The sequence below is a fragment of the Arachis hypogaea genome, chromosome 5 (assembly GCF_003086295.3).
Source record: "Arachis hypogaea cultivar Tifrunner chromosome 5, arahy.Tifrunner.gnm2.J5K5, whole genome shotgun sequence".
Classification (NCBI taxonomy): Eukaryota; Viridiplantae; Streptophyta; class Magnoliopsida; order Fabales; family Fabaceae; genus Arachis; species Arachis hypogaea.
This window is the reverse complement of record NC_092040.1, coordinates 50,773,223-50,783,548: the sequence shown is the minus strand read 5'-3', so window position 1 is coordinate 50,783,548 and position 10,326 is coordinate 50,773,223. Positions and strand designations below refer to the sequence as shown.

Here is a 10,326-nt window from a genome sequence, read left to right as displayed (position 1 = left end):
TATTTAATTTTATTTTGAAATCAAAATTAGATTAGATATAAAAGGGAGAAGATTCACCCTTTAGGGGGATCTTCTCACTTTTGCACTTTCATACTTTTCAGAACCCTTGTTTTCTCCGTAAGTCATGAGCCATTAAAGCTCCTTGCTTAAGGTTAGGAGCGTTGTTTTTTTCTATGGAGTAAGACTATTAATTTTCTATTTTAATTAATGTACTAATTCAGTTTCAAGGATTACTTTCGTTCTTAATTTTATGAATCTGGGTGGAACGTGGGTATGACCCTTATTCTAGATGCGTTCTTGTGACCCTTGGAAGAGGTCACTCACCTGAACAAAGCTTGAAAGTAAATTTCTCCTAAATTTCAAATTACTTGAACTAATTTAGATACGTGAGATATAATCCATTTAGCTTTGGGTAATTAAGGTTTCTGTGACCATAAACTAGCTTTGAACTTAACCCTCTAATTAGAATCAGGTGATCAAGGAATTGGCAGTTGATTAAGGTTACAAGAGACTAAATCAATAAGAGATTAGGGTTTAGTCAATTATAGTTTGCCATGAAATGAATCTTGCATGATTAAAATAGTTGGTATGAAAACTTAATCCAGAAAAGTAAACATATCTGATACCTTAACAACTTTCTCTTATTTATTTCTCACCAATTCTCTTGTTTGCTTTCTTTACTCTTAAATTACTGTTTAATGCTTTTGAAACCATAAAACCAACTCTTCTGCATGCATAACTAACCCAATTAGTTGTCCATTGTTGCTCAATCCATCGGTTCTCATGGGATTGATCCTCACTCACCTGAGGTATTACTTGGACGACCCAGTGTACTTGCCAGTTCAATTGTGTATATTCTTAAAATTTGCACCAGCTTTTCATGAACTTTGAATATTAATTCTTCTTTTTGCACATCAATTAGTGTTTTCCCAGTGACAAGAAATGGTTTTCCCAAAATAATGGAGGCATTTGCGTCCTCCTCCATCTCAAGAATCACAAAGTCAATAGGAAAGATGAATTTCTCCATTTTAACCAACAAAATTTCAACTACTCCATGTGAAAATTTGGTGGAACAGTCAACCAATTAGAGAGAGATTCTTGTGGGCTTCACTTCTTTAATTTAATTTGCATCTTTTTCATCAGTAAGAGTGGCATTAGTTTAATGCTAACACCCAAGTCATAGAGAGATCTTTCCATCATGATGTCAACAATTGTGCAAGGATCTTTTAATTTTTGGGGCAAGTTCTTTTGGAGCAAGTTCTTTTGGATGATTGCACTACATTCTTTGGTGAAGACCACTGTTTCATTTTCTTTCTAATTCCTCTTCTTTGCTATTAACTCTTTCATGAACTAGGCATAAATTGGCATTTGTTCCAAGACTTTAGCAAAAGGAATATTGATTTTTAATTTTCTAAATACCTGCAAGAACTTAGAGAATTTCTTGTCCTTGATCTCCTTTTGTAGCATTTGAAAGAATGAAATTCTGGGCTTGTATTCTTGCACTTTTTCCTTCTCTGTTGCTTTCTCTTTTGGTGCTTGAATTGGAGGTGTAGTGGCATGTTATTCTTGATGGTTGGCTTCCTCCATGGCTTTCCCAGATTGCTTGTTATGGCTTGTGGCTTCTTTATCCACCACCTTTTCACTTCGTAAATTAATGGCCTTGCATTCTTCTCTTAGATTTGGAATGGTATCACTAGGGAAAACATTTGTGGGGCTCTCAGCAAATTGCTTGGCAAGTTGGCCCATTTACACTTTTAAGTTTCTGATGGAGGCCTCTTGATTCTTGAAATTGGCTCTAGTTTCTTGCATAAAACTTGAGGTTCGTTGGATAAATGGGGATGTGTTGAGAGAGTTTTTCCAAGGCATTCTCAAGAGGGGAGGGCTTTTGAGGATTTTGGAATGGTTGTGTGGGTGGTGTTTGTTGGTAAGGGGTGTTAAAGTTGTTTAAATTATTGTTTCTTTACCCTTGATTTCTCCACTCAAAGTTAGGGTGGTTCCTCCATCTAGGGTTGTAAGTTTTGGAGAATGGGTCCTTGTATGGTAGCCTAGAGGAATTTTTCATGTAGTTCACTTGTTCAATAGAGGCTTGATCATGGTTGAGTAGCTCACAATCTTCACTTTGAAAGACTTCACTTTGACGGGCTCTTCCACCCATGTCACAGGTGATAACTTTTGTTTCCACTATTGAAACTTGCATCTGTACTAGTTATTTAGTGAGTGCACTGATTTGTGTGACATAGCCGTATTTTGTGCCAAAATAGTGTCCAGTGTGTCCAATTCTATCACTATTCTCTTCATTGTTCTTTCGGAGGAATACAAGTATCAATTGTTAGCCACTATCTCAATTTATTCCAAGGCTTTTTCAGTTGTCTTCACGTGCATGGATGTTCCAGCTAAGGAGTCTAGTAAAAGATTTTGATTGAACCCAGTCAGGGAACATATCCTGGGGGTACCTTCTCAGCATTTATTTGTATCTTTTCCAAGTTTCATAGTGAGATTCTCTATCTTTTTGTGTGAATGTCTAGACATCATTGATAAACCCCAATTTTGTGGTTTAACTTGTGTTAAATTCAAGGGATTTTATAAACTTATCTCACATTTATTCAATAAAATAGCATGATTTTGTGAATTTCTCCTAAGTTGTGCTTAATAGTGAAAATGTGTTTTTTAGGCCCTAAAATTGCTAAATTTAATTCACTTTAATTCCATTCGATAACTTGATATGTTTGTTAAGTAATTTCAGGTTTAGAAGGCAAAGATTGGGTTGAAGAAATGAAGAAAAAGAATGCGAAAATGGAGAATTCATGAAGAAATGGGATTTTGGTAATCTGCCAGTGATGCGTGTACGTGGCCCACGCGTGCGCGTGGAAAGAAAATTGTCAAGGTGACGCGTACGCGTGACGAGGAAAGTTGCCAGTGACGCGTACGCGTGACCCATGCGTACGAGTGATAAACCCTGAAATCACTTAACACACATATCAAGGCATCAAATGGTAATAAGAGAGGATTGAAATTAGCAAATTTAAGGCCAAAGAAGCATGTTTTCAATCATAGCACAAAATTAGGAAGGAAAATGTAAAACATGCAAATTCTATGAATAAGTGTGAGAATAGTGGATAAAATCCACTCAATTAAGCACAAGATGTACCACGAAATAGTGGTGCATCACGTGACAAGTGGCACGTGACCAACTTAAAGGTAGTACGCTAGGGCAATTTTTGAGCTGAAGGAGGCCCAAATTCAACTTAGTTCTGATGCTTTTGAACCCAAGAATTGTAGGGAAATCGGGGGGTATTCATAGGATAGTTTTCATCATGTTTTAGGTTATAATTCTAGAGAGAGAAGCTTTCCCTTCTCTCTAGACCAACGATAATTCTTCTATTAAGTTTTTGGCACCGTTGTCGCGGAATTGCAATGGTGTTATATTATTGGCTATTGTGAATATGTACATATTGTGAATATCTTGCTTTTTGGTTATTTCTTGGTTTTGCTAGTAGTTACGTGTTTTCTTTTTCTTTCCTTTTTGATATTCTTTGCTTTTATTTCCTCTTTTTCATATGAATTCTCATCCTTGTAGTTTTGGATATGGTTATGAATATGTTGTAGGTAGTGGAATCTTTAATGATGGCTCACATTATGTGAGGGAAGAATTCTTGAGAAGGGAGCCACATCCATATGAGCAATCATCATGGCAACCCCCTCAACCAAGCTACTATGATCATAACCACTCTTATAATGCATGTCATTCCACTGGATATGGTGGACCATCTTGTGATCACCAACAACCCCAACCATATGCCTATGAACCCCCTCTTGAATATAGTCCTCAACCACCATACTCACAAGCCCCTTACCACTAAACACCTCCATATGATCCTAACCCTTATCCACCATGCCAACAAACATATGAGCCATACACACCACACATAGAACCACAACAATTCCACCCTTAATACCTTCGAGAACCACCTCCCATATATGAGAATTTTCAACCACAAGATGAATTCTCCTTTCCACCACAACCCTCCATGGAAGAATATCCATATCCAACAATCCAAGAGCAACATGATCCTACTTATGCAAGTGCCTAAAGAGTAGAGATCAATGTCCGAATGCCTAAAGAGGACCCCCTTGCCAGCGTTCAATACCCTAGAGGCTCCTAGCACGTGGATCTCATCAAAGCTCAGCCCAAACAGTCACCAAGTGGTCCCCAAAAATGGATTTTAGCACTAAAAAGACTATTTTACCCTTACTAGTCATTAGTTTAGTATTTAAAGCATAAGATCACTCTTTGTTAAGGATCTTCGCCCATCTTCAGCCACTTTACACATTTTTGCCATTGTATTTTCCTTTCAGTATGAGTTTCTAAACCTCCTAGGTTGAGGAGAGGAGCCCTACTGAGTCCTATGAATTAATAAAAGTATTATTGTTTTAGTATGATCCGTGTTTGATGAATTCTAAGATGTATATTCGTTTTTCAACATGTAGAATAGGATGACCAGTGACAATTGCTCTTTTCATCATACTAGGACCACGTGCCTGACAACCACCGGTGTCTACTTGGGTTCGTACAAATACTTCAGTGGAAAGTATTGAACCACCAGCTTGATTATACATCTCTCAGATGGATAATCCACGACTTCGTTGTGGACTTTTCGAGACACCAGTCCAGCCGATTTACGGGGAGATTGGATCTTTGTGGTAAAGGCTAGAACCCAAAGAAGCAACATTCTCTGATTTGGAAGACACGACCTTGTCTGTGGCGTTTTGAGTAGGATCATCAAGGAGAATGGACTGTACGAGCCTCACCCTCAATAAGAATAAATCCACACTAACCCTGTAGTTCAGATCTGGAGGAGTATTGGCGGCTGCTCAAACCAGTGTCAATCACTTACAGCCTGCCATTGAAGAAATCATTCACAAGCAAAGAAGACAGTAATACCAGAGTTAATTCAAAAACACAAAGCAACTCCAATCCTTAACCACCTTTCTTTTACTGGTTCCATTCCAATTCACAAAAACAAATTAAGAATAGCCAACTCTTCTATCTGCCTGACTAAGACCTGCAAGATAACCATAGCTTGCTTCAAACCACAATCCTCGTGGGATCGACCCTGACTCACTCAGGTATTACTTGGATGACCCAGTGCACTTACTGGTACAGTTGTACGAAGGTGTGGAGATTCGTGCACCAAGTTTTTTGCGCCGTTGTTGGGGATTGTTCGAGTTTGGACAACTGACGGATTATCTTGTTTTCTAGATCAAGTAATTTTTATTTTATTTGAGTCTTTTATTTTTATTTTCATCTTCTCTATTTTCGAAAAAAAATCAAAAAATATTTTTCAAAATTTTTATTTTCTTTGTTTAATCTTTGTTCTTGGTTTGAGTCTTACCTGTTTTCTGTTTTCTTTTCCAAAAAAATTTTAAATTTTTTTCAAAGCCCTTTTTCAAAAATTTTTATTTTCAAGAATCCTTAGCTTTCTTTATTAATCTTTGTTTTTGGTTTGAGTCCTTTTGTTTTTGTTCTTGGTAATTTTCATTCTCTTTGAGTCTTTTTATATGAGGTTTGGTGTCCTTTATATGTTCTTGTATTCTTTGAGTTTTTTAGTCTTCACTACAAGAAAAACACCCATTCAGGTACACTTGAAAAGTGTAGCCAAAAGTGAAAAAAATGATGCTTTAGGCTACGGCTACGCTTTTTGGGCTATGGCTACGCTTTTTGGGGTGATTCCTATTCGGCCGTTGCCTATTCTCAAAGGCTACGCTTTTCTGCACCAAGGGCTACGCTTTTGGCATTTGGGAATAGGCTACGCGTTTCAAGTGATGCTGTCCAGGACCAAAGGCTACGCTTTTTAGCTTTCATTTTTCCAGAATAGGCTACGCTTTTCAATGCTACTGCATCACTTATAAAGCGTAGCCACATTGTATACCATAGCTACTTTTTATAAGCGTAGCCTTAGATCCCTCTTTTTTTTTGTATACTATAACTACTGTATATAAGTGTAGCCTTAGGTCCCTCATTGTTTTTTTTTATTTTCTATATATATATATATATATATATATATATATATATATATATATATATATTCTAATAATTTTTTTTCTAAAACCTAATATTTAGTAATATGATTATATATTACATGTATAATAATTTTGTATTTTTATTTGAATGAATTGAATATTATAAAATAAAAATAAATACATAATTATACTAAATAATTTCTTTAAATAAATACATAATTCTATTCTACGTGTTAGCGTCTTTTTGAGACTGCTGAGAACAATTTGCGAGTCCTTGCTGCCCAAGACAAATAAAAAAGAATTGCTGTATATAATGCTTCCATGACTCTTTGAAGTTCCTTGCTATGAGAAGCCTTCATGTTTCATGAACATTGCATAAAGCAGCTCATTCCATGTATCAGGTACACCATGCAGACATTAGTGGCTGCAATCTTGCCGATGGAGTGCCGCCGTGCCGCCATTCGGACCAAGATAGTAAATTGATGAGTGTCCATCTTTTCTCTGAGCTGTCATCTCTGTTATATTCAATATTTTTAACTTGACAAGTTCAGTGTTGTTTTTGTGTGATGATAGCAATGAATTGCCTATTTTGAATTGTGACCAGTTATCATTAGGCACTAATGACATGTTAAGCTCTGGCAGTGTTTCCAAATGACAACTTCCACCGCTTCTCCAATCTCCACTTCTGTTCATACATTATTGGATAAATATATGTAAAACTTGGAAGGCAAAATATAAATCATAACAATTGTTGCAACAAATTACAAACCTGAAGTGCACGGGTGTATATGTACGAAAGAAAACTTAACTCTTGTTAAGATTTACAGTATCTTGTATCCAATTCAACACTGTCTCCATTGACTTCCTATATGCATCTTCCACCTTCATTTCTATCTTAACTTCCATACCTTGTTGGAAATAACAGCCCCTGAGCAAATATGAAAAGGTTTGTTTATAGGTTTGTTTATCGAGATTCCAGAATTAATCCATGTATTAAATGATTCTTAAAAGTTAGCACAACACTGCTACCAGCTCAAACAACTAAACCAAAATAACTATAAAAATTACAGACAAAAAAATTGTAATTGCTATGCAACCATTTAACCACAAATTCAGCACAATCATCATTTAGTAAGAATTAAATTGATATAATCAAACAGATTTGGGACCCAGCAGCAGCAGCAGCAATTAAATCATTCAAGAGATAACGGCAAAACAACAAAATAGGGCAGGAAAAAAAAAGACAACCTAGAAGAAGGTGGAAATTAGGGCAGAACCGGATAGCACAGGACAGAATAGCAGCAGGCAGAATCGAAGAAAAGGAATTTGTGAAACAGCAGGCAAACACAGCAGACGCTGGTGGTGCTGGGTGAGCCACCAAATTTTGCTCCTGAAAAGGAAACACAATTATGTCCACTAGCAGGTCTCCATAGGAACAGTTTACTAAGTTTTTAAAAATTATAGGGATGCATCAAAGATTTTATTATTGCTTCATCAATATGTTCATATATTTCTCTGTAAATAAGCCCCCATATTAGGCATTCACTTTGGCTTCATTCAAAATTTTAGTTGAACCTCAGATAGAAAAGAGAAATAAAGCTGACAGAAACATACCAAGATAGAAAAGAGAAATAAAGCTGACAGAAACATACCAAGATAAAGTCTTATTGGATGTTGAAAGATAGTTCACGAGCATACCTAAATTTCTCTTGAGGACGCCACGAACTACACTTGAAGTCTGAAAGGGGGGGGGGGAAATTAAAAAATCATCCTCGACAAAACATTAAGGTGTATTGACAGGTATTAGTCATCTTAAATTTTTCTCTTTAAACCATACTCACAACCAGCAATGCATACAAAATTAAAGATGATTTTTTAAATGCAGAGGTTTCATAGTTGTTTCATGCAGGCTACCTTTATCACCACATCTTTTATGGAAAGACTCATGGAAGTTTACAGCATCATCTGAGAAAAAGTACCTAAAGAAGTCTTCAACCTTTATCTACAGTTTGTAAATTTAAAATTTTAAAATTTCTAATAAATTTACAAGACTAATATTACTAAAGTCAACAAGGGAAAACTTGAAAATGAAAAAAAAATGGTATTTTTTCTAATAAGAAATACCAGAAAATTAGCTTCTGCAACACCTGTGTATTTTTCTGGGACTGCACATTAGAAAATAAGCTCAGATCAGCAGAGTTTTTGAAAAAATATGATGGATTAATAAAATATATTATAAGTTAAATACAATAGACATTTTTTTTTATCTTTTTTATAAAAGAATAATTTCATTAAGATTTAAGGAGAAGGATAATATGATAAAAAAGCAAAACAAAGGATTCATCTATAAAGCATGGCTTTTCAAATCCTAAACACAATGGGCATGAAAAATTGATCAATTTTGCTTAGGCAAAGTTTCCTAGGCTTATATATTTAATATTTTTTAACTTCTCAGACCATAAATAAACAGAGGGGTTGGAGAATTTCAAAGACGGGATCAATCAAGTCCGTTTACCAACTTCTATTTGTAAGAAATCCCATTTCAATTTGGTTTCTTTTCTTATCAACAACAGAACCAACTTTCCCACCAATAAAAGTCCTCGTCTCATATATATCCACCTGATCGAGAGCAATTAGAAGTAAACATACTAGATAAAATGCATTAGCTAGAATATCCTAATAAATTTAACACCATAATTGTGTTAAGAAACTGACCAAATCACTCCCCTTTGCTTCAAAAATCAAGTTTACCATGTACACCATAACATCCAATTTCAAAATAACATTTTCTTCGTTCCATATTGATAAGTCGCTTTGACTTTTCACATATATTCATAAATCAAAGTATCAAAATGACTTATAAAATATGAAATGGAGGAAGTGTGATATTAAAGATTAAAGGAGCTAAACCTCGTGTCCTTGATCCAAGAGTTTCACTGTAGTTGACATGCCAGAAAGCCCAGCTCCAATGATGGCAACTTTTAGCTTTGGTCCTTGATAATGTTCTGGTTCCGGCGAAAACAACCCTTTTGGCGCTGGCAGGAAACCATTTCATTTGTCAAACTTACAGCTCAGCTCAATTACTTAATAACTAAACCTGGTAACATGGCAAACCAGATTCATTCATAAGCTCACACCACTCCCCTATGATATGTGTTGCGTACTTAGGTTTGAGACTTGATTAGGGTCAATAGTGGATGAGAACTCTTAATATTTTGTGTATAACTGTGTGTGTAGTATAGGTGTGTGTTGTGATATTATAATACTCAAAATTATAGGCTATCCAATTTATGACAAAAAAAAAACATAAATAGAAAACTGAAATATAACATGAGTAACATGATGAATATGCAGCTAGCATACATAGTAATTAAAATATTTAATAATTGGACTTACAATGTTCCAGCAAATTGTGTGCTAAGATAAGCTTCGTCTTCAGGGAAGAACCTGGCAAGGCCAAAGTCTCCAATCTTGGGATGAAACTTATGATCAAGAAGAATGTTGCTTGCTTTGATGTCTCGGTGAACAATTCTTAGATGTGAATCCTCATGAAGGTACTGCAATCCCCTTTCCACGCCTAGAACAATTTGGAACCTAGTGCTCCAATGCAGGAATCGATCAGCATTGTTCCCTGCATGAAGGGAACATTCAAAGTTTCAATTTGCTCTGTTTAACCAATCCTAAGCTCTTGTGGGAATTAAAAAAAGAAGGGATACCATATATGAAGAGGTCCAAACTTCTGTATTCACAATCCTAACCATCCTTCACAATCCAGTATTCACCCACAGGCACAGAAATTCAGCAAAAATTAATGAAATTGAAAGTTCAAACACTCCCCTTCCCTCTCTTCCAGTCCAATACAACTTCTAAAATATATTGTTGCCTACAGAGACATCGAAATTAAAATTGAAATGAGAATGAAATGAAAGTTGAAGAGGGAGAGAGAGAGACAGAGGTTAGGAGTACGGACAGGAGCACGGTAAGCCCTAGCTGCGGTGGTGGCTTCAATCGACCCCAGGAGCAACGACAGTGCACGGTGGAACAGCCTCCTCTCTTGCGTCGCATCTTCATCCTCTCTCTCCATCTCGTCTGCAAATCGTCTCTCTCTCCCCTCCGGGCTCCCTGCTCTGTGACGGCAATGGCGGCGGCTGCAGCGACGTTGCGGCGGTGACCCCCTCTCACTCTCTATTCTCTCGATCGCGCTCTCTCATCTCCGTCTCCCTCCTCTCCTCCCTCTGGTTTCACTCTTTCTCTCGGATCTGGGTGTGTGTGTGTGAAAGGGGGCGTGGTGGCAGTGGTGAGTGA

General features: G+C 36.6%; 1 long non-coding RNA gene across 1 annotated transcript; it reads right to left on the bottom strand.

Annotated features, from left to right (window-relative positions):
* Window positions 1-6,064: 6,064 nt before the first annotated feature.
* LOC112799696 (uncharacterized) lies at window positions 6,065-7,741 on the bottom strand. Its single transcript, XR_011881660.1, has 3 exons — window positions 7,674-7,741; window positions 6,791-7,411; window positions 6,065-6,706 (listed from the first exon to the last, which is right to left on the bottom strand). It is a non-coding gene; the product is annotated as an uncharacterized lncRNA (long non-coding RNA).
* Between the last annotated feature and the right edge of the window lie 2,585 nt (window positions 7,742-10,326).